The following is a 26,035-nucleotide window of genomic DNA, read 5'->3' on the forward strand; positions in this document are numbered from 1 at the left end:
ATGTCCTTCAATGAAAGAATGGTTAAAAATGTGTGACACATCTACACATTAGAGTACTACTTAGCAGTAAAAACAATGACATCTTGAATTTTGCATGCAAATGGATGGAAATAGAAAACACTATCCTGAGTGAGGTAACCCAGACCCAAAAAGGTGAATACGGTATGTACTCACTCATTAGTGGATTCTAGCCATAAACAAAGGACATGAAGCCTATAGTTTGTGATCCTAGAAAAGCTAAATAATTCTGTACTTCTTATCCTCCTAAACTTATCCCTTTCTCCATAAAATCAGTCTTTCACCATCATGTAAACAAGTATCTCACCTTGGAAGTTCATTTTCTGTAATAAAGATATCTGGAAATAATTATTAATTGAAAAAATGTGAAGAATTCATAGACCTCTTTAATGCAAAGTATCTTTTTGATGCAGAGAAGCAATCTACTTTATCATTTTATGTGATTTGATGCTTATTTCAAATAAACTGGAACAAAACATGTCAGAAAAGTGGGGGCAGGGAGATGGGAGAAAGAACTGGAGGGAAGGTCAACAAAAACAAATTTTATGTAAAAAAGTTCATAAAGAAACAGAGTTTGTTGTAAGATAATCAAAATATTTAAATAAAAATTAAAAAATATGTTCCTTGAGCTTTGGGAGGAGTAGTGTATTAGGAATAGTATTGCTATTACTAATATAGATATTTCATTTAAGACTAATCAATCACTCTGCTGTTTTATGTTTTCTACACTTTAACTAGTTGTGGGTCTTTATGTTAATGTCCATCTACTAAAAAAGAAGCTTCTCTTATGAAGATTGGAAGATGTGCTGACGTATGATTATAGCAATAAATCATAGGAGGCTGTTTAATAATTTGTCCATTCTGCTGAATAAGAGCAGTAGGCTGTACCCTAGGAATTATGACCTGTCTAGTTCTTGACTCCAATAACAGTATCAGTATAGGTTTCGTCTCATAGAGAGCACTTTAAATACAATCAGAACATGGCTGATAACTCCCATAGTACTCGCACCACTATTGGACTACTAGATATCTTTTATTAGGACAATTATTATTGAAGTTTGCATGATACAAGCTTGATATTACTGGCAATAATTTTATCTTTCAATAGTGTGCACAGCACTTTCCACTACTATGAAAACTAGTTAGGATTGTGCTTCCAAGTTAGAGCCAGATTGACTTTTCCATGATCTATGATTCACAGATGGAGTCTCTATAAATAGGATCTTAACCATCAATTTCTGGAGGGTAACTAAAAGCATTGGCATTAAACCAAAATGTTTGAGAGTCTATGGAATACCATTGGCCAACAATATAAAAGGAATTAATTCATTCCTTCTAACAGGCTTTTTATTTGATAGCTTGACCATTATAGGATAATGCTATTTAATTTTTTCCTACTTGCATATGCATATATTTTAAGAAACTTATACAATATTCCTTACCAAAAAGTCGTTACTGCAAGTTATCCAAAGATTTTGAGAGCCAAGAGTGGTGGATTACTACAAGAAATTATTGATTTCACACACATAGGACAGATGGATATATGAATTTACTGTGGTTGTAACAGCATGCACAGGAACTTTACTTGATCAATTGAGAGAATATCTTATCCTGGAAAGAGAAGATAGGCATGAAGTTTTACCTTTAGCTGGGACAATCAGGCTGGTACAAGAGAAACCCTTTTGACTGAAGGGATGCATTTCATAAAAAACTATATATTAGCTTCCACAGTAGTAAATTATGCTGTAACTTTTATGAAAGGTCTGCAGTCTTATCTGTCATTCTTTGTCCTAGCTGCGATACCCTGCCCTCCCATCTCTCACTCCACTTAACTCTCCCTGCTCCATTATTTCTATTTAGCCCTTTATACCACATTGTTGTTATGTGGCTTGGTACCTTTTCTCTGTGCAGCATTTTCATCTTGCTTCTTCTACATCTGGCTGGAGATTGTAGACTGAGACTTTCCTTTTCCCTGAATTCTCCTAGTCTGGTCATCCGACCTATACTTCCTGCCTGGGTATCAGCCAACAGCATTTTATTAAACCAATTCAACTGACAAATCTTTACAAAATACAAGAGCATTATCCCATAGCACTGTGGAAATGTAGTGGCATTTCAATTGCATTTTAATAAAAAAAAACTTGCCTTAAGATCACAGAATAAAATATGCCACTGGTTAGCCTTATAGTCTAGGCAGTGGTAATACTCCTTTAGTTCCAGCAGCCACACTAGTTGCCACAGAAACCAGGCAGTGCAAACCTTTAATCACAGTGGTACAAGCCTTTAATCCCAGAACTAGAGAGGATTATAAAATGGGAGGAGACAGCTCTCACTCACAGTCTCATTTTGAGACTCCTGTAGTCAGGGTCACCATTTCAGACTGAGGTAGAGGTAAGAGTCAGTAGCCAGATGCTTTGCTTTTCAGATCCTCAGATTAAACCCCAGTTTTTCTCTCTGAGTTTTTATTAGTCATTCATTATTTCAGTTTTTAGAGGAATTGCCACATTGATTTCCATAGTAACTTTATCAGTTTACCTTCCCACCAGATGTGAATGTTAACCTTTTCAGCATCCATGCCAGTATTCATCACCATTTCTTTTAAATCTTAAACATTTTGACTCGGGTAGATAAAATCTCAAAGTAGTTTTAATCTGAATTTCCTTGATGACCAAGGGTGTTGAAAGTATCTGTATTTCTCATTCATCTGAATTTCAGCTTATGAGAACTCTGTTTAATTCCATGCCCCATTTCCAATTGTATATTGTTTCTGTTGTTTGCTTACTTGCTGTTTAGTTTTTGAGGTCTTTGTACATTGTATGTATGGAGTGGGAATTCCCTTTCTACAAACCACAGGGTAACAAGGAAAAAATACATTGCTAGGAATGGGCTACATCTTTTGGAGGTGTTTACCAATGAAGTTCCCTGTATGCCACACAATGCCCCTCAAGTCTTAACCCCCAGAATTTGACATTAAGGCACTATTATTGAAAATATCACATACTTAAATCATTGAACTTGGAGAAATCAAGCTGATAATGACGTTGAAGATTGATCCTTGCTGGCTAGATTTTTGTTTAAGAAATACATGAGTGGATGAATAAATTTAAGACTTTTTTCAGATATTTTCTTTTTTAATTTCTTTTCTATTTAACATATTTTCACATACACTATATTCTGATTATGGTTTTACATTTGCAAACTCCTCCCAGATCCTCCCTACCTCTCCTCCCATGCATATGCACACCCTTTTCTTCTCTGTCTAATAAAATATATATGCATTCAAAAATAACAATAAAATAGTATAAAAAACAAAATCAAAAGTAGAATAGGACAGAATAAACAAGCAGAATAAAAAAGTAAAAATGAAAGAAACATAAAAATACAGAGACATACCTGTTCACACACAAAAATCTCATGAAAACAAAAAGCTGGTAGTCATAATATATGCACAAATGGCACATATACAAAGCATTACAAGAAAAAGAACGTCCAAAAATGTCACTTGAATTCATTTTGAGTTCATCTACTGCTGTATATGGGGCCTGACTTTAAGAGTGGTCTGCATAACCATTGAAACTCCACTAGAAAAAATTAGCTTTTCATACATGTGTAACCGTTTAGCAACTGAAAATAGATTCTGTGTGAGGGATAGGGGCTTGTGATTACTTCCTCTAGCAACACTAGGACTCCATCTGGCCAAGACCCCTGTGGATCTGCTTATGCTATGACAGTCTCTCAGAGATCATATGTGTGATAATCCTCCTGTATTTAGAACGCTTTGTTTCCTTTATATCCTCCATCCCCTTACAATCTTTGTTTCTGTTTCTCCTTCTGAAGCCTGAGGGGAGGGATTTGATGAAGACATCCTATTCAAAACATAATGTTCCCAGGTCTGTCATTCTCTGCACATTGTTTTCAAATTTAAGGAAAAGTTATTTATTTTCCTTCAGTAATGGATGGATTGGTTGTTCTTTGGACTGCTTTGTTGAAATGAAGAGCTAGAACTGGCGTTAGTTACATGATTTTTTTTTCATTCTATTTGTTCAGTGGAGTTCTGAAACCCCAAAGCCTGCAGCGATTTGCTATCCCTTATCTCTATAAATAGATTGAATTATATTCTTAACAAACATGGCTTGCAACATCACATTTATTCAAAGATTTTATAGATCTTTAGCCACTTCATCAAAGTAGCAAACCTCAATGTGTGTGTGTGTGTGTGTGTGTGTGTGTGTGTGTGTGTGTGTGTGTAGGATTTTTAAGACAGGGTTTCTCTGTGTTGCTTTGGTGCCTGTCCTGGGTCTCTCTCTGTAGGTCATGCTGGCCTCAAACTCACAGAGATCCACCTGCCTCTGCCTACTGAGTGCTGGAATTAAAGGTGTGTGCTACCATCACCCAGCTTCAATGTATATTTTTGGTGTATCTGTTGGGTACAGATTTGTAAAGAGCAAAATTCTTGGATTCTAATTAGCTCAGAAGATAGTGCCATTTCTTAAATAACAGTAAATCACAGTTATGCTCAAGTTACAGTTTTTAAGCTTGTGTGTGTGTGTGTGTGTGTGTGTGTGTGTGTGTGTTTTAGGATTTTCACTCTTCTATGTTCTGGCATCATCATCTAGATATTAGACAAACGGTTACAGTACATCTGGTGCCACATACAACAATTGCATAATACAAATGTAAAGTAAGGAATCACATACACTGCTATATGGAGTAACAGAAAGAGAAAAAATGTTGAGTCTCATTACATCTACTTCTAAGTAGATTGATTCTCCATCAGATATACATTGACCATGATGAAGGCACAAAATGCATCATATGATTTGGAAATGCCTATCTGAACACAATGAAAGTTTTCTTAGAAAGAAAAAGATGTGAGAAATATTTGAATAGGCATCTGAGATGTCAATAACATCATGTAAGAAAGCTTGAATCCTCAGCATTCTGTTGCCTAACTGATAAGACTGAAATAAATTCAAACAAAGGTGATCAAGTGATCATTAAACTTAGGAATTTTTGTTTGTTTGTTTTTGTCCTAAACTCATACATGCATCTTAACTCTTGTATGAAGAAAAAAGTTATCAAAGAAATCTCTATCAGAAACAAGCAATGAAGCATTTGTTCAAACTCTCTGATGTGTAATAATAGAAAGATCCATCTGTTTCAAACTGCCAATGAATAGAAAAAAAAATGAACAACACCTCTTTTTACCTCATTCAACACAAATTCTACAGGCCTTTAAACAAAGCATGTATCTCTTACTCATGATCAAAATGATTGTTCAGTATCTTTGAAATAGTTGAACTAATACCATTCTCCTTCCTTGAGGGTTGAAATAAGAACCCAATCTTTATACCTAAGGTAAATTGAATGCAATCCTGGATTAGTTTTACTCTTTTCAATCTAGAATGAAAAACTAAGAAGGATGGAATGAATATGAAATTATATTATGTAAACATACAAGTCTGACAAAAATTGTAATAATCTAAGAATTTGCATTTAAAAGTCTAAGTAAATAAAAAAAGAACTCAACATCAATTATTTAATAGCACTAATAGAAATGTGAAAATAAATATATGTCATGTTATGCCATGTTTCTGATATGTTCACTGGTCATTTTCAGTTCATCTCTTCCTTAATTAATTTCAGTTCAGAGTTGTTCTTAGTGTGTCATGATGTTTTCTCCTACCTTTATGCATTCTTTTTCCAATGCAAAGGCTGTTCCTGTTTTTTTTTTTTTATTATGGCAGAAATTCCTTATGCTCATCATAGTCTGCTACTTATACTTTAGTCTTTATTTGATACATTTATATCTCTTAACACTTCTCAGTTGACTTAAATGATAATTTAATTTTACTCTATATTTAAAATATCTTACTTTAGCTCTTGCTATTTCTCAATAATGCTGTGACACCACTGTCAAAATTAATAATCTATGCCCATGCAGTGATTATTATCCCCAAAGAATAATAAAGACTTGCATTTTAACAATGGCTATTTCAGTAAGTAAAGAAGTTACTGTACCAATGGCTAAATGGTTTTGGCCACTGCAAAGCAGGCATGTATTCTCTTAGACTACATTCTAGTGGATTATTGAGTCTCTGTGATCTAAAAAAATAATTACTGTAAATATATACTTGTAAAAATAACTAATTTATGGCCATTTTCTTCAATGTAATTAAATCATTTTTATTCTTTTAAAGGATAGGTTATCTCTCTTACTATGAAAATTTCGCAGTATTGTTAAGAATAATTTGTTTTAAAAAGTGAAGGAAGAAAGAAAGCAAAATTCATTTGCAAATGAATTAGAGACTGTTCCTTTCTACATCCATTGCTCTATTGCAACAACCACCATCAGTGTATTTATGCACCCCATTAGAATGTGTTGTTACACTATTTTCAAAATAAAATGGATTGCGTTGAATATATATATATATATATATATATGGCATAATTTAATACTTCATGAAATTTAATTCTTCATGTTATTTTAAATTCAAAATTGAAGTATAGAGTTAATAATGTCCTTCTCATCCTTTGTGGAAACAAAAGCAGAACATCTTTTCCAAAGCAATAAATCCTTAGTCTCAAATTTTGAAGTCAAGAAGCATTTAAAACCTATATGTTGGTTTAGCTTCTCAGTCCTCAGGATCAAAAGTCTCCCTGCAGTCAAAAAATTCAAAGAAAACACAATAATATACATAACCCATACTCTCTGTATATTTCCATATTTACATGGCTTAGGTTTTTACTCTATTTTTTAATATTTATTTTATTATCTTTACTCCTTTAATCTATGACTGTCTGTACTATGTCGCTTTAAAGACTTTGTTTTATTTTTTTCCTAAACCATTTACTTCCTTTTCTGACTCTCTATATTCTTTTTCTTCTCTCTCCCAAGCCTACATACATTTTTTAAAACACACTGAGTCTTATTTAGAGGGCTTTTATATCTAAATCTGTACTGTTATGTATCTGTAATCATTCTCTATCCTGGAGAGCTTTTAAAATATTAAGCAGCTTGGTCACAACAGCCCTGAGTGCTGTCTATACCTCTCACTGCCTTTCAAAATGGCAGAGGTACTATTACCACCAGCTCTGGGACTGCCAGTAAGGAGCCTTGCTCATGAATTTAATTCTGAGAAGGAGCATGTAACACATAAACCCATTTTATCTGAGTAATAGCTAAATATGCCATGCAGCACAGTGTGAGGCCTAGAAATATCTCTGTGTATGGTGGCAGGAATCCACCATGCTCTCCTGACTATGTACACCTAGCAGACATGATCTCACCACCTGTCCAGGCAGGGAGTGCTGACCTCTGGGCATGGTCTCATCTACTTTCCTCCTGATCCTGAATGGGCACATCAGCATCGGGACCTGAAGTGTGTTGTAATAGGAGCAGTGGGGCTGCATCCCCGGCACCCCGGTTGCCTGGCTAGCTTATGCCTCGAAATAAAAACACACAAACTGTATTCTTTTAAACACTGCCTGGCCCATTAGTTTCAGCCTCTTAACCCATTTCTAATAATCTATATAGCACCACGAGGTGCGCTTACCAGGAACGATTCAGCATGTCTGACCTGGTGGCTGGCTGCATCGCCGTCTGCCTCAGAGAGAAGAGCTATCACGTCTGCCCGGGAGAGAGGAGCATGGTGTCTCTGAGCTCACTTCCTCTTTCTCCCAACATTCTGTTCTGTTTACTCCTCCCACTTTTGTTTTAACCTATGAGGGACAGCCAAGCAGTTTCTTTATTTTTTAAACAATGGCCTTCCTCCATCAGAAGTGGGTGGCAGGCATCAACCCCCCAAAAGAGCCAGGGCTGTTCCTGTTACTAGCACAAATCAGGAAGCCTTCCTTTAAGAAAACTGCAGTTCTTCCCACTAAAGCTGAGTCAGGAACACTCTTAAAGGAGCCACCTCTCTGCTTGCCACCTGCAAACGGAGCAACAAACTGCTTTAAACTCTGTTTTGTGTGTGTATGTGTGTGTGTGTGTGTGTGTGTGTTTAGAATTCCTTTCCAAACTCTCTCAGGATTTAAGTGAATTTAGTTGGCCACATGGGGTGCCAGTCTATTGGGAGAAGGCTGCTTATTCATTCTTGGTTATCCAGACCATGAAATAATCACAGCATATTGCCAGCTAACGCTTACATGTTTGGCTAACCCATTTCTATTAATCTGTGTATTACCACATGGTTGTGGATTACCTGGTAGTTTCTATCCTGTGTCTGTCTCCAGGGGGTTTTCATGGCTTCTCTGTGACTCTGCCTAGTCTCTCTTTATATATTTCTTCTAGCCTGGCTAAATTCTGTTAAGTCATTGACTGAAAGCAACTTCTTTATTCAATTTCATCTTCAATAAACTATAGTTGAGATCTGGATCTATAAAAGATGATTAGGTCATGAGATCGCCACCCAATTCACAAGTCTTAGACTAATACAAGCAAGCGATGTATATACGTGCAACTTTAAAACAATAATAGAAAATAGTAAATTTTAACCCATTAGAAGGGATAATATAAAATGAAAAATAAAACATAATTTAAATAATACATAGCCACAAATCCAGCCTTACAGAAAATACTAGAAGGAAAACAACAAACCAAGGCAGCCAACAACATCCATAATAACACAAGCATCTAACAACCCTCCACCACACAACTTAAAGAAGGGAAACACACAAACACTACCACCAGGAAAAATAACAGGAGTTAGCAACCACTGGTCATTAATATCACTTAATATCAATGGACTCAATTCACCTATAAAAAGGCACGGGTTAAGAGAATGAATACAAAAACAGGATCCAATATTCGGCTGTTTATAAGAAACACACCTCAAACTCAAAGACCGACACACCCTCAGAGTAAAGGGTTGGGAAAAGCATTCCAATCAAATGGTCCAAAGAAACAAGCATGTGTGGCTATACTAATATCTAACAAAATTAACTTCAAACTAAAATCAATCAGAAGAGATGGAGAAGGATACTTTATACTCATAAAAGGAACAATTCATCAGGAGGAAGTCTCATTCCTGAATATCTATGCCCCTAATATAAAAGAACCCACATATGTAAAAGAAACATTATTAGAACTCAAAGCATACATCAAACCCCATACTCTAATAGTAGGAGATTTCAACACTCCACTCTCACCAGTGGACAGGTCAACCAGACAGAAACTTAAGAGAGAAATAAGAGAACTAACAGCTGTAATGAACCAAATAGGCTTAACAGACATCTATAGAACATCCCACCTAAAGAGAAAAGAATATACCTTCTTCTCAGCATCTCATAAACCTTCTCAAAAATTGATCACATAATTGGTAACAAAGCAAACATCCATAGATACAAAGAAATTGTAGTAACCACCTGTGTCTTATCAGATCACCATGGATTAAAGTTAGAATTCAACAACAATTCTAACCCCAGAAAGCCTACAAACTCATGGAAGATGAACAGTCAACTAATGAACCACCCCTGGGTCAAGGAAGAAATAAAGAAAGAAATTAAAGTCTTCCTTGAATTTAATGAAAATAAAGACACAACATACTCAAACCTATGGGACACTATGAAAGCAGTGCTAAGAGGAAAGTTTATAGCACTAAGTGCCCACATAAAGAAAATGGAGAAAGCACACATTAGAGATTTAACAGCACACCTCAAAGCTCCAGAAAAAAAAAAAAAGATGCGGACTCACCCAGGAGGAGTAGAAGATTGGAAATAATCAAACTGAGGACTGAAGTGAACAAAATAGAAACACAGAAAACAATCAAAAAAATCAATGAAAAAAAAGCTGGTTCTTAGAGAAAATCAAGATTGACAAAACTCTATACAAACTAATCAAACAGCAGAGAGAGAACATGCAAATTATTAAAATCAGAAATGAAAAGGGGGACATAACCAGAGACACAGAGAAAATTCAGAGAATCATTGGATCTTACTACAAAAGCCTATATGCAACAAAATTAGAAAATGTAAAAAGAAATAGACTTTTTTTAGATAAGTACCATATACCGAAGTTAAATCAAGACCAGGTGAACAATTTAAATAAACCTGTAAGTCACACATAATTAGAAGTTGTTATCAAAAATCTCCCCACCAAAAAAAAAAAAAACCTAGGACCAGATGGTTTCAATGCAGAATTCTACCAGAACTTCCAAGAAGAGCTAATACCTGTACGCGTTAATGTGTATCACAAAATAGAAACAGAAGAGTCATTGCCAAATTCCTTTTATGAAGCTACAGTTACACTGATAACAAAACCACACAAAGACTCAACCAAGAAAGAGAATTACAGGCCAATCTCACTAATGAACATCTACGCAAAAATTCTAAATAAAATATTGGCAAAGGCAGATCTCTGTGAGTTCAAGGCCAGCCTGGTCTAGAAGATCTAGTACCAGGACAGGAAGCAAAAAGCTACAGAGAAACCCTGTCTTGAAAATCAAAAAAAAAAAAAAAACTGGCAAACTGAATCCAAGAACATATTAGAAAAATTATCCATTATGATCAAGTAGGCTTCATCCTAGAGATACAGGGCTGGTTCAACATATGCAAATGTATCAATGTAATCCATTATATACATATAAACTGAAAGAAAAAAACATATAATCATCTCATTAGATGCTGAAAAAGCATTTGATAAAATTCAACACCCCTTTATGATAAAGGTCTTCGAAAGATTAGGGATACAAGGTTCATACCTAAATATAATAAAAGCTGTATACAGCAAGCCGACAGCTAACATCAAATTAAATGGAGAGAAACTCAAAGCCATTCCACTAAAATCAGGAAAAAGACAAGGCTGTCCTCTCTCACTATATCTCCTCAACATAGTTCTTGAAGTTCTATCAATAGCAATAAGACAACATAAGGAGATCATGTGGATTCATATCGGAAAGGAAGATGTCAAACGTTCGTTATTTGCATATGATATCATAGTAAACATAAGCAACCCCAAAAATTCTACCAAAGAACCCCTACAGCTCATAAACACCTTTAGTAATGTGGCAGGATACAAGATCAACTCCAAAAAATCAGTTGCCCTCCTATACACAAAGTATAACGAAGCAGAGAGGGAAATCAGAGAAGCATCACCTTTTACGATAGCCACAAACAGCATAAAATATCTTGGGATTACTCTGACCAAAGATCTATTTGACAAGAACTTTAAGTCATTGAAGAAGAAATTGAATAGGATACCAGAAAATGGAAGGATCTCCCTTGCTCTTGGATTGGGAGGATCAACATAGTAAAAACGGCAATTTTAACAAAAGCAATCTATAGATTCAGTGCAATCCCCATTAAAATCCCAAGAAAATTCTTCACAGAGCTTGATAGAATCAAACTGGACTCTCTGAATGTGTCTGACAACAAGTGCTGACTGAGAAGCCAAGGACAATGGCACTGGGTTTTGATTCTACTGCATGGACTGGCCTTGTGGGAGACGAGTCTGTTTGGATGCTCACCTTCCTAGACATGGACGGAGGGGGGACGACTTTGGACTTCCCACAGGGCAGGAAACCCTGACTGCTCTTAGAACTGGAGAGGGAGGGGGGAGAGGGAGTGGGGGGAGTGGGAGGGAAATGGGAGGAAGGGAGGAGGTGCAAGTTTTAATAAATAAATAAAAAATAAGTGCAACTTTAGAACAATAAGAGAAAATACTAAATTCTAACCCATTAGAAGGGATAATATAAAATGAAAACTAAAACATAATGCAAATGTACAAAGTATATAAAACCTGGCAATCACTGGCAGTCTTGTTAAATGCCATTAAAGGGCATTTGAAGAATCTGGTAATATATTGGAAACTGCTTGTAAAGAAACACATGGAGAGGTTCTAAATGGCATCTCTCATTTCCTTTTGTCAAGGGTAAATCCTCAAGGACAAATGAGTCAAGTCTGTCAAACCTGGCGTGAGTTATCATCCATTTGCTATAGCAATGATGATTTTCCTATTCCCCAAACTCTCCATTTATTTCACCTATAAAGCTCCACTATTAACTTTTCCACATTCTGTATATTCATCAAATGGCTAAATCTTTCATTTCAGGCCATATGTGTTTCCAACAGTTGAAGTTATTTTTTAAATTTTACTCTTTAATTTAAGTCTCTCTCTCTCTCTCTCTCTCTCTCTCTCTCTCTCTCTCTCTCTCTCTCTCTCTGTGTGTGTGTGTGTGTGTGTGTGTGTGTGTGTGTGTGTGTGTGTTTGATGTTGTGGGTTCCCATGGAGGCTAGAAGTCTAATTTCCTGGAGCCAGAATTACAGGAATTTGTGAGCTCCTGGACTTGGATACTAGAACCTGAGCCTAGGTCATCTCGAAGAGCATCAAGTGCTCTTATCCATTGATCCATTGAGTCATTTCCTCACCTCAAGATGTGGTTATTTATAATACATATCAGATATATATCTGTACCCTCAAACAAATTCAAAAATCATTAACTAACACACAAAGACAAATGACAAAATGTGATTGTGAAACATTGAAATTAATAATAAAATAGTAGTGGTTGATAAGAATCAGTATAGTTTACTAATGAATAAAAGTCACAGAAGATAGCATAGAAGTACATTTTAACTAAATGATTTCTGTCTTTTTGAATAAAGAAATGTAAGTTTATGTTTCTATTTTAACTAATATTAAGATTATTTATATGCCCTTAAATGAAAATAAGATAGACTTGGGTCACCTATCAATATCCTTGCCTATACAGTTTTCATCTATTCAAATCAAATAGTATAAAATTAGAATTCTGCCTTTCTGAAATTAGCAAAAATTTCACATAAGTCCTGATTCATGTTCCCAGTGGTCTCCCATTATAACTATAATTAACAGATATTATGCATCTGGCATGTGTAAGGTACAGATGTTAATGCTTCATACTAATGATGTCAGCAATTTTCCTGTCAATTTGTGTTTTACTACTGCTGTTAAATGACCTAAATATCCTCAGCATTTCCACCTAAGTTTTTCTGTGCATACTAACATGTAGCAGGCAGGAATAGAAGACTGCCTACTTGCAATGGTCTCAGCACATCAGAAAATAAATTAACAACAGAGACACATCTTTCTGGAGCTTCACCCACATGGATATATGTATCTTAAATTCTGCAGGGTTCACCTAGTGACAGGTTGATTTCATAGGAGATATTCATATGAGAAGGAATGGATACTGTGAAGATATTTTGTTTGGGTTATAACAAATAAAGCCTGCCTGAAGATCAGAACTCATAGCTAAGCCACTAGTTAGCCATAGAGGCCAGGCAATTGTGGCACACACCTTTAATCCCAGCAATAGGCAAACAAAGGCAGAAAGATCTCTGTGAGTTCAAGGGGACACTAGGCTATCCTAGATTGATCCAGTCACAAAGAGAAACAAAGCCAGGTTGTGACGGCTCACACCTTTAATCCCAATACTTAGGAGTCACACACCTTTAATCACAACACTAGAAAGGTGAAAATAGGAAGGGATATGGCTGGGTGGAAAGAAGAAATTAAGGCAGGAGGAGACAGGAGTTTGGCACATTTAGTCTGAGTATTCATGGAGACAGATTCTTGTTCACTTTGATTTAAAAATTCTGTAGAGGCAAAACATATTTCTAGTGGCTGGCTCCTTTACTTCAATGATCTTTCAGCTTTCACACCACAGTGTCTTACTCCAGGCTTTTAATTTAATAAGAATCATTAGGATTGCATCACAGGATATTATGTTTTTTAAAAAAATGCTTATGTTTTGTTTGAGAAAAGGAAGTATAACAGTTAGTATGCATGTACAACCTTTACTCATGTGTTTTAGTTGTGTTCTGTCAAGAGCACAAATGCTTCAGTTATAACACCTTTGCTAAGGTGCCATCAAATTCTTGCATTTTAGTAACGGGAAACTGCCACATAGCATTATAGTATAGAGACTCCAGTACCAGTCTGCTTCCCATTTTGAAAATGAACAACAATTTGGCTGTATGGAAACACAGGCAGAAGGTGTTTGTGTGTGTGTGTGTGTCATGAAAATATACTCTGGTTAAGTAACTGGCTGCTTTGAAAACAACTCCAAATTAAACAATTTATATCTAAGTAGGTTTTTGGAACATCATGGGAAATTTCATGAAGATTTCCAATTGAAGTTATTGGTACACTGTCCAGGAGAAGTAAAACACATGTAAACCCTTCCAAGAAAATATAGACAGATACAAAGTTTAGGTGTCCGTAATAAAAATGAACTAGCCAGGGGCCACACATAACAGGATAACACAACCAAAAGTTGTTTGTAGATCTCAGTAATAAGCCTTTGCTATATGCATCAGGACATATTTAAAATCACTGCTCATTTAATAATTAGACTAAATTTTCGATATCTATGGAAAATATGTTAAGGACATTTGAGAAAATTTCTCCACATAGATTCTAAATTATCAATAGTATCTTCTCTCTGATTTTCAGTATTCATTCTTGTCTTTCCATCAGAAATTTATTTATGACTTGGTTTAGAAAAACGTTCTGTTCAGCAATAGCCATTTCCTCTGTGTGTGTGTACACACACACACACACACACACACACACAGAGATCACAATCACTTAATTGGAACAGCCTTCAGTTATGGAAGTTTATGGTGTCTAACCCTCGTTTTATTTCAATAGAAGTTGATTAGTGTTGAAAGCACTAAGGAGTGCCAGAAAGAAATGTAATTATCAAAAAGAGGGAAATAAAACAAATAGTTGTGCTATTGCTTTTTGAGGAACCAATTATAATATTACTACCTAGTAGATAATTAAGCTAAGAGGACTATGAGTTCATTACTTGTGGCTAATAACCATCTTCAGATTATTTTAGACTGTATTACAGAGTAAACAATCAAGTCTTAAAATCAGTCCTACCACAAATATTAGTTAAATATATGACCTTGATAGAAGGCTATTAAACTTTAAATTTTTTTCTTAAAGTTTCTAGCCATAAATAAGGACCACGGAGTCTACAAGAGGTGAACCTAAAGAAGCTAAGTAAGAAGGTGAACCCAAGGAAAAACATAGAGTTGTCCTCTTGGCTAAGGGAAGTAGACCAAATTTCCGGGGAGAAAATGGGATCTTGGGGATGGGGTGGGATGGGGGTAAGGGAGATGGGGAGAGAAAAGGTAGAAGGGAAGGAGGGGGGACCTGGGAAACAGGAGAATTGGGATAAAGGAAAGGTGGATAGGGGAGCACGGAACCACAATTCTTAGTTAAGGGAGCCAGTTTAGGGTGGGCAAGAGACTTGACCCTAGAGGGGTTCCCTAGTGCCCAAGATGAGGTTCCCAGTTAGTTCCTTGGGCAGCTGAGGATAGGGAACCTGAAATGACCCTATCCTAGAGCAATACTGACAAATATCTTGCATATCATCATAGAATCTTCATCTGGTGATGGATAGAGATAGAGACAGAGACCCACACAGGAGCACTGGACTGAGCTCCCAAGGTCCCAAGGAGGAGCAGAAGGAGGGAGAACATGAGCAAAGAATTCGGGACCACGAGGCGTGCATCCACCCACTGAGACAGTGGAGCTGAACTATGGGGAGCTCACCAAGGCTAGCTGGACTGTGACCGAAAAAGCATGGGATAAAACCGGACTCTCTGAACATGGCGAACAATGAGGGCTGATGAGACACCAAGGACAATGGCAGGGGGTTTTGATCCTACTTAATGTGCTGGCTTTGTGGGAGCCTAGCCAGTTTGGATGTTCACCTTCCTAGATATGGACGGAGGGGGGAGGACCTAGGATTTACCACAGGGCAGGGAATCCTGACTGCTCTGTGGTCTGGAGAGGGAGGGGGGGAGAGGAGTGGGGGGAGGGGGAGAAGGGTGGGAGGAGGGGGAGAAGGGTGGGAGGAGGGGAAGGGAAATGGGAGGCTGGGAGGAGGCGGAAACTTGTTTTTTGTTTATGTTTTTTTTCTTCTTTTCGCAATAAAAAAAATTTAAAAAAGTGGGAAAAAATAATAATGTACATACCACCTGTCTTTTCTCTGCTGATGTATATGTAAATAGTTGCATGTAAGTATGCATACACACATATGTGGGCCTACTTGTGTTGTGTTTATACTTGCTATGTACGCTATGCAATACAAAATTCAACATTTCTTTCTTATTTTTACATTTCTTTTTTATCGGACTTAATTTAGGTCAAGCCTCACTCATGCCAGTTCTTTTTGTTCGTATATTTTATAACTATACCTAGTGCTAAGAATGCCTGTGTTTTTATATCAACTTGAGATGAGTAAGAAATATGTCAAACTGAAATAATTCCTTACAGTTACAATGAAGTGGTAAGGTTAAAATATAAGTCATAGATTAATTGAATCAGGTGAGTCAATAAAATGACTCCTGCATTATAGAGTAAAATTTTAGCAAGACAAAGTCTAAAACTCTACCAGCCTGGAATATTATCAGGTTTGTTAAGATCATGCCCTAAGAAATGATTTATTTTCTAACAGCCTTGATATATGGGCCTTTGCTCTTTTAAGCTCTTTTTGCAGAAGTGGTGCCAAGAGCTCTTAGGGAGAATAGAATTCTTAACTGTGATTTCAAAGAAAATCGATTAAGTCTGTAAGCTCAAAGGCATGTGAGATACATTGCTTCAGATGGGTTGTAATCTTAAAGTTTTAAGCATATATAATGGCTACTTTAAAGGAGTTTTATAATTTTTAAACATGGAGTAATGGTTAATCATTCATATTGGAAAAGATTTATTGTAAACTGAGATTTTGTTATTGAATATAATTGAAGAACTAAAAGCACTATGTATAAACATATATATATATATATGTGTGTGTGTGTGTGTGTGTGTATATAGTTTCAATTTAAAATTTATCTAGTAAAATTTTACTCCATTTAATTGTCAAATTTAGAGACTACTTGCTGCTTATAATTCTCTCATCATGTTTGAATCTTCATAATATATATAGTTCTAAACCCCTTTAAACAATGACTTTATTTTTGCCATGTCACCTTTCATTTGTAGCCATTCTTGTCTGATGTTTGCCACTTTTCAAATGAAATTACTTTGAGGTTTGATGATTTATTGATATAACTTGAAATTTCATTTTATAAATTAATTTTAGTCACTTATATTGTTCCTTTCTGGTCTTCTTACTTGAATGGTGTTATTTTTCATCTGTTATTCAGGAGTTCAATATATCACATTACTTTTCAGTGTTTTTGATATATAACTAAGTTTCCATTGATAAATAAAATTTTCTATGTACCAATTTTGCTACATCTTTTTTTTTCTGAGATGAGTGAGGTTTTCATGATGTAATAATGAATAAATCATAATTTTAATAGGTTTCATGGATCCATAAACTATTGAAAGCCATTATTTTCATAATTAAACATTCAAACAAGAAAGTGATAGTTAATTCTCATAACTGATATTTAACTTGTTTTAATTTTGTTGTAATTACAGAAATTATATTCATGGTTAAATCATTCAGTAATTACTTAGATTTCTTTTCCATTCTAGTCCATAGTCAATATTTTGTATTTAGATTAATTTTAGAGATATACATTTGCTATGAAGAGAAAAATGTATTTAAACTCATGATAACACTGCTTCAGACTCGCAAATGCTAAGATATATGTTTGTGGCATCATGACCAGATAAAAGATATTTTTCAAAAATATTTAATATTATGTCATTTTTTATTGGTGGAAAATGGACCCGAGATAAGGTTGAACAGAAACGAATGTCATACCACTATCATATAACCACAGCCCATGTTTTCTTGAAAATAATGTATTTATGTTTTGTGTGAATATGTGTATATTTAAATATGTGCACATTATATTTTGTTTATACCTGTGTTTATTTATATGTGTATATTTAGATGTATATATGTGTATGTTTTTTGTGTACATGTGTACTTTAGATGTGTATATATGTATATTATTCTATTTCCGCCTATTATTAAAGTTTTGAAATAGGATTGAAAAGACTATCTGTATATACACCACACTATTTTATGATTTATTTATTGATGTTCTGCATGTTCTCTATCAACCACACTCTACTCCATTCATTATTATCTTTAAGAAATGTTTTTATTCCAATGCTGTGGAAGAATGCTCTGTCCTACTGCAAAGATTTGTTACTTATATTGGCTTAATAAAACACTGATTAACCAATCAGTGTTTGGTCAGGCAGGAAGTATAGGCAGGGCAACCAAACTAGGAGAATTCTGAGAAGAGGAAAGGTCAGACACAGAAGAAGCAAGAATAGAATGCTTTACTGAGAAAATGTACCAGGGCATGTGGCCAAACATAGATAAGATTTATGGATTAATATAAGTTATAAGAGCTAGTTAATAATAAGCCTAGGCCAATAGGCCAAACAGTTTGCAATTAATATAAACCTCAGTGTGTTTCATTGTAACTAAATAGCTGCAGGATTGAACAGGACAGAAACTTCCATCTACATACAATCTTCATTATTTCAAACATATTATCATATAGTCTTTCTTAGATCATTTTTCTGCATTCTAATACTTGCTTTTCAGATAACAAATTAGACAACTTAACTCTTTACCACTTGTGACTTTAGTGGGTAATTTATATTTATCTTATTTTTTGTTATTTTTCCTTTTATCGAACATAGTTTTCTTCTCATATAGTATATCTTGATTATAGTTTCCAATACTTTTATTTCGTTCATTTGCTTCCTACCTCACCTCCATCTGGATCCACCCCATTTCTGTGTCTCATTATCAAACAATCAAAGCTCCTAAAAGATAATAATAAAATAAAATATAAGATAAAACAAAAACTAACACAGTGGAATAGAAAACCAAACAAACAAAAAAGGAAAAGAGGCCCAAGAAATGCTAAAAGAAACAGATATAGAACAAGGGACCAACATTTTCACACATTCAAGAATCCCATAAAACAACAAAGCTTGAAGGTATAATAAATACGCAAAGAAGCCACATGATTAAAGGAGGTAAAGAGAAAATAAATATACAGATAGATTGTAATAAAATAAAACATATAAAGTAAAAAATATTCTGACCCAATATTAAGAAAGAAATAACCTCCAAAATGCCATTGAGTTAATTTTTTGTTGATCATCTATAGCTGGACATGTGGGCAACACTTAAGAGTAGTTTATTTATAAAGTGAGACTCCCTTGGAGGAAACAAAATTTTCACTGGCAAATGATTATCAATTGGATATTGCTCTGGTTAAGGGTGTAAACACATGCCCACTTTTTTTATCTCAAGGACTCTTCTGGTAAAGATTTGATCAGACAGGTGCAGATGCTGTGCATGCTGCCCAGTCTTTCTGCACTGATCTTGTTGATATAGAATGCCTCTTTCTTTGGTTTGTCCTACATCCTCTTTGGCTCTTACAGTTTTTTCTATCTCCTCTTCTTCAAAGTTCCCTGAGCCCTGATGGGAGATATTTGATGGAGACATCCTGTTTAGGGTTGAATATTGTGAGGTCTTTAACTGTCTACAAATTATTGGTGTGTCTTTATATTTGTTCCCATCTAGTGCAGAAGGAAGATTCTCTGATGACAGATGAACATGGCAATGATCTATGAGTATAGACATAGTATAGTTAGATATAAGTTCCATATCGAGGTATATGCCTTAAGTCAAATTAGATACTTTGATTACTCACAAAAGTTTTGTGTCAACATTTTACTAGCATATCTTGCAGACAAGAGACAATTGTAAAACAGAGTGTTTGGGTATGGGTTAAAGTTTATGTTTCTTATTCAAACCACCACATATGAAAATCTAATACAACAGAAGCTTCCTAAAATAAAAACATATATGTAGAGTACCTTCTTGTACCAAAGATTTTAGTTCATATGAGTAGGCTCTATGTTGGCACCAGTTTGATTTCTTCTTCTGTTCAATGAGATTTGTAGATGTTGTATTCAGCAATAGGGTCTTGCCATCAACTGACAGAGAACAACCTATAGCTTTGGCAATAGCTTTGCTTCTTTGTGGGTTCCCATGTAATTCCCTTGGTAAACAACTCAATTAGATGTAAACCATTCCCTGTACTGGAATATTCTTTTTGGTCAAAAGATATGTTGTGGTGGGGTTCTGTCTTCCCATTATTTGGCAATTTAAGTTACCTTCATATATGTTTATATTTTAAGCATCTTCTAATGTATGAGATTTTTATATATGATGGTTTGAATAAGAATGGTCCCATAGGCTCATCTATTTGAATGCTTAGTTTTCACGGAGTGACACTATTTGGGAAGGATTATTAAGTGTAGCATTGTAATGGAAGGTGTGGACTTGTTATTGTAGATGAGGCCTTTTTGGAGGAAGTGTGTCACTGGAGGTGGGCTTTAAGCTTCAAAGACCTAGCCAGGACCACTAGCTCTCTCTCTCTCTCTCTCTCTCTCTCTCTCTCTCTCCCTCTCTCTCTCTCTCTTGTCCAGCTGCCTGTAGATCCAGATGTAGAAATCTGAGCTACTTCTCCACTTACATTCTGCCTGCTATTACGATAATGAACTAAACCTCTGAAATTGTAAACAAACACCAATTAAATGCTTTCTTTTTACAAGAATTGATTTGGTCATGGTACCTCTTCACAGAAATAAAACACTATCCCTCAAATGTTACTTTATTTTAGGTGTTTCTTCCCATATTCCTTCCCTGTCCCCCTCTTTCATCTATCTTTTACCTTCCTATTTGATCCTCCTGTTCCAGTCTCCATCCCTATATTTATATTTTTAATAGAAATAATTCTAAATTTAGGGATTCTTTTTCACTTTGAGATTCTCATGCAACAAGTCACAAATTATCTCCCTTAAAACATGGTTCATGTTTCCTTTCCAAGGGAACCTTAAACAAATTTTAATGACCCCTGTTTCCTTGTTTGTTTTATTTTGTTATATTTTGTTTTAAGTCTTTATAGGATCTAATATATATAATGATCACACTGTCCTACTGGCATAAATATTTTTCCTACCTTTGAGTTTCATATGAATGGAGTCATCTAGCATGTTGTACTCTGACTCTTCTCTAAGATAGATTTAATTTCTTGTCATTGTTTCCTTCTGCTTAATTGTAAAATTATTCTGCATTTTGACTAGTTCAATGTATAAGATCACTTTCTCACTTAGGCCTTATCTCTTTGAAAATAAACTAGCTATAAATTAAGAAATAGATTATTATACATAAGTCTTTCTATCTCCTGACCCATATACACTGGTACAGAAAACTCTATATCACTATTTAAAATCAATATTGAGATTCAAATATTCTTGTTATTTAGGACCACTTCTTAGAATTCAGTGCTATGTTTATGTGTGTGTGTGTGTGTGTGTGTGTGTGTGTGTGAATATGCTTGTAATTATATGTATTTGTATATGGATAGGGATGTGCAATATTAGTGGCAGATTTCTATGTCTTTATCCATTTTTAATTGAACATTAATATGCCACACTAATTTTGATAATATTTTGCTTCCTGAAACTTCCCTGAATCTTTTCTTTCTGACCAAGGATATGTGCTTGCTATTACCTTTCCTTTGACAGTAACACAAAACTCTATGGTACTAATTATATTACATCTGCAGTTATAGCTATGATGTTATTTATGCAATGAATTTTCAATTTCTTAAAGAAAAAAAATCTTGAGATCTCTGACTTGGTATTTCAAAGAAGAGTCTAATAATTGTAGTCCAAATGATGCACACACTGAAAAGACAATTTCCCCCAAATTCTTTAACAAGCTGTTTCCCAGCATTTATAGAGAGAGGCATGAAGATAATTTCAACCAAATACTATAGGAAAAAGTCAAGTACCTCTAGCCACATGTGTAAACATATGCATTTTAATTTGTGTACACAAATGTGTCTTTGTCTACTGACAGCTATCCCCAAAGAAGAAATTTGCCAGAAATTTTCATATTCATATTCTCTTGGTAAGTTTAAATACTGCCCCAACATGGGGCCATCTAAATCCACATAAAACCTGAGAAGTCTTGAAAAGGAATTCTGAATTGAAAAAAAAAAATACAGAGTTTAACACACAGTTTCTTGCTCTTTGCTGGTAGTGTGCTGAAGATCCTTTAAGAGAGGTTTTCCTGATTCAGTCATAGCAGAAAAAAAAAGCTGCTCTGTTTTAAAATGTCGGCTTTCTGGGCCATGCTGCCAGTTCCACCTCTGGCTCTTTCAGGAGATAGAGCATTTGAGTGGGGTTTGTGAGCAGACTGCTGCAGCTTGCCTGATGACAACTTGGTCTGATTTTGTGCCTGGAAGTGGGGCAGTATGAAAGGCTCAGAGGGGCAAGCAGCTCCACCATGCATTTTATTTTATTTTTATAATTTATTTATTAAGGATTTCTGCCTTCTCCTTGCCACCGCCTCCCATTTCCATTCGCCTCCACCGATCAAGTCCCCCTCCCTCATCAGCTCGAAGAGCAATCAGGGTTCCCTGACCTGTGGGAAACCCAAGGACTGCCCACCTCCATCCAGGTCTAGAAAGATGAGCATCCAAACTGCCTAGCCTCCCACAAAGCCAGTACGTGTGGTAGGATCAAAAACCCACTGCCATTGTTCTTGGGTTCTCAGTAGTCCTCATTGTCCACTATGTTCAGCGAGTTCGGGTTTATCCCAGGCTTTTTCAGACCCAGGCCAGCTGGCCTTGGTGAGTTCCCAATAAAACATCCCCATTGTCTCAGTGTGTGGGTGTACCCCTCACGGTCCTGAGTTCCTTGCTAGTGCTCCCTCTCCTTCTGCTCCTGATTTGGACCTTGAGATTTCTGTCCAGTGCTCCAATGTGGGTCTCTGTCTCTGTCTCCTTTCATCACCTGATGAAGGTTAATATTCAGGAGGATGCCTATATGTTTGTCTTTGGGTTCTCCTTCTTATTTAGCTCCTCTAGGAACGTGAATTATAAGCTCAATGTCCTTTATTTATGGCTAGAAACCAAATATGAGTGAGTACATCCCATGTTCCTCTTTTTGGGTCTGGCTTACCTCACTCAGGATAGTGTTTTCTATTTCCATCCATTTGTATGCAAAATTAAAGAAGTCCTTGTTTTTTACTGCTGAGTAATACTCTAATATGTATATATTCCATACTTTCTTCATCCATTCTTCCATTGAAGGGCATCTAAGTTGTTTCCAGGTTCTGGCTATTACAAACAATGCTGCTAAGTCCAAAGCAAAAGTGTTGCTGGACACTAAAGAATTGTAGATACACAGTAGGACAGATTCAGTTATAAAAAGACCTATAAATGGGTCACAGTGTTGCATAAATGTACGTAGGCCTGGGAGAATGAAGAAAAATATAGAGAGTCATAAAATAAAGTTAGTGCTTCAAAAACATGGTAAAGAGACAGAGTAAAGACAGTCATAGATTAAAAGGAGTAAAGAAAAATAAGCCATGTAAAAATAAAAAATTCACAGAGAGTCTGGTTTGTGTGTATTATTGTATATTCTTTGATTTTTTTTTGACTTTGAAGGAGCTAAGTACAGAGAGACATTTCATTGTATGGACTGCTGAACTAACCCAGCATGTATAATATAAAGGTATCTTGACTTTAAAATTTGAGTCTAAGGATAATTTGCTTTGGAACAGAAGTTTGTCTTTTGTTTTCACAGAAGATGAGAACCTGTGGATTATCTCCAGACCAATATGGTTTGGTGGAACAAGATCTCCTTAAATGTTGTTGTAAACATCCTCACAAAGAAAATACTCCACCCAATAAACAGCAGGAAGCAGTTTGTAGAGAAATAAATGGTGTAGCGTGTTCTTCTGTCTATGTGTTGCTTTTGTTGGTTAATAAAGGAACTGCTTTGGGCCTATAGCATAGCTGTAGGGGAACAGAGCTAGGAGGAGAACGCTAAATAGAATGCTGGGAGGAAGAAGGCAGAGTCAGAAGGAGACGCATTGGAGCTGCTGGAGATAGACGAGCTGAAACTTTGCTGTGCTAAGCAGCTGGGAATGACCAAGTAGCCTCCATGCAATGAGACTGGACTAGAACTTATACAGAGTTCTCTCTGCCTTTGTCACCCAAGTGCTGGAATTAATCACACATGAACAACCTTAAAAATGCAAAGATAATTTTTTTCTTATTTTTTAAATATTATTTTCTGACATTATAATATAATTACATCATCTCTCCCTTCCCTTTCCTCCCTTCAAACCCTCCAATGATTAACTCCTTGCTTTATTTAAAATTTAGTAACATTTTTCCTTGTTTATGTTACAACCTGATTAATCTATATAAGGTTAATCATGTATATATTTTTCAGGGATGACTATATCATTTTGTATAACCAATTGATATGATTTTCTTTGGGTAAGATTACTTCTTCCACTTTCAGAATTCCTTAGTTGCCAGAAGAATCTCAGGTCAATGGAATGGATAATTTTTAATGACAAGTTTTGATCTTTATTTCATGTCATATCAAGGATAATATTTATCATGTTACTAACTAGAGTTAAAGTATATGAGGTAACAATTGCTTTAAAAATATAAACAGAAAAAAATATAAACAGAATTTGATGAAATATTATTGAGTTTGATATTTGAGTAATGATCAAACACAATGTAAGGGGATTGAGAACATGATTCAATGGTTACGAGCACTTACTACTCTTGCAGAGGTTCTCAGCTGATAGTTATCTCTAACTAGAAAACCAGAGGACCTTAGTGCCCTCTTTTGGTATTCATGGATGCCAGACATGCATTTGATGCACACACATACATGGAAGCAAAACATTCATGCATGCATACAAATATAACTTCTTTGCCTTGACCATAATATTAAGATAGTCACTAACACATGTTAGTCATTCTTTGCAAACCCTTACCTTTCCTCCATTGCTCATATCAATACTTGTCTCTCTGCTCCCCTTAAAAGGAACACCAACCTAGTCTTTCTTTGGATTCTCTTATTCTTTATATATCATTAAAAGAAATAATTTAAATTCTTTGAAGGTTGCTCTGGTAGAGTAAGACCTAGGAGAATCCAAGCATGCACAACTCAATTTGAATCTAGTATATCTACTTTTAATGACAAAACAAAATATGATCCAGTATTTTGGTATTAAAAGTTTATTACATTAAAAAGAGGGAACTTCCACAGTTTTTGTATCTGATCCAGGTAATTAGCATTGTTAGTTTGGTACTATAATCTTCTAAACACAGTTTTACTTGAAATCAACAATATAATGGATTTAAATGATTTTGTGGAATAAAATAGACTACAAGTATTTATTTATGAGGAAGTAAAGTATGTGTACATTCTGTCAAAGATATATAATACAAAAGCAGGAAATGCTACAATAAGCACCTGTATTTATCTATTGTGGTAATTGCTGCCATCACTACAGAAGGAACCATCATTCTCCAAGTCCCTAAGGATATTAGACCATCTTACTGAGCAACTTCTTTGCCTTGACCATAATATTAAGATAGTCACTAACACATGTTAGTCATTCTTTGCAAACCCTTACCATTCCTCCATTGCTCATATCAACACTTGTCTCTCTGCTCCCCTTAAAAGGAACACCAACCTAGTCTTTCTTTGGATTCTCTTAAGTAAAAAGTATTTAATTAGATTATTGAATCTTTATGTTGAATGAGGAGAGCATGTAGTTAAGTTTAAAATGAAAATGCTTAGTTCCCCTATGTCTGTAGATTGAAGCATAGTTATCATTTATTTTACTGGTAATATCCACTTATGAGTGAGTACACATCATGTTTGTCTTTCTTGGTCTTGGTAATCTCACTCAGGATGAATTTTTCTAGTTCCTTCCATTTGGAGGGTTCATAGGAAACATCAAAATCCCCCTATAAGGGGGAAATATAAATATAGACTGAGGACAAGTGGGAATAAGAAACATGAGCGATCAGGTTCCAGGGGACATGGAAGGGAAGAATGCTGAGGAAGACTGCTGAGACATTGGGGGAGGGGGCATTTCAGGTGCAGGGAATATCCCACGAATCAATAAGGATTATCCCAGCTAAGACTCTGAGCAATAGCGGATACATAGCCAGAATGTTCCTCCTGTAACAAGAT

This window comes from Microtus oregoni, unplaced genomic scaffold (genome assembly GCF_018167655.1).
Source record: "Microtus oregoni isolate MIOR12 unplaced genomic scaffold, Mior012 000052F_ref0000163, whole genome shotgun sequence".
Lineage (NCBI taxonomy): Eukaryota > Metazoa > Chordata > Mammalia > Rodentia > Cricetidae > Microtus > Microtus oregoni.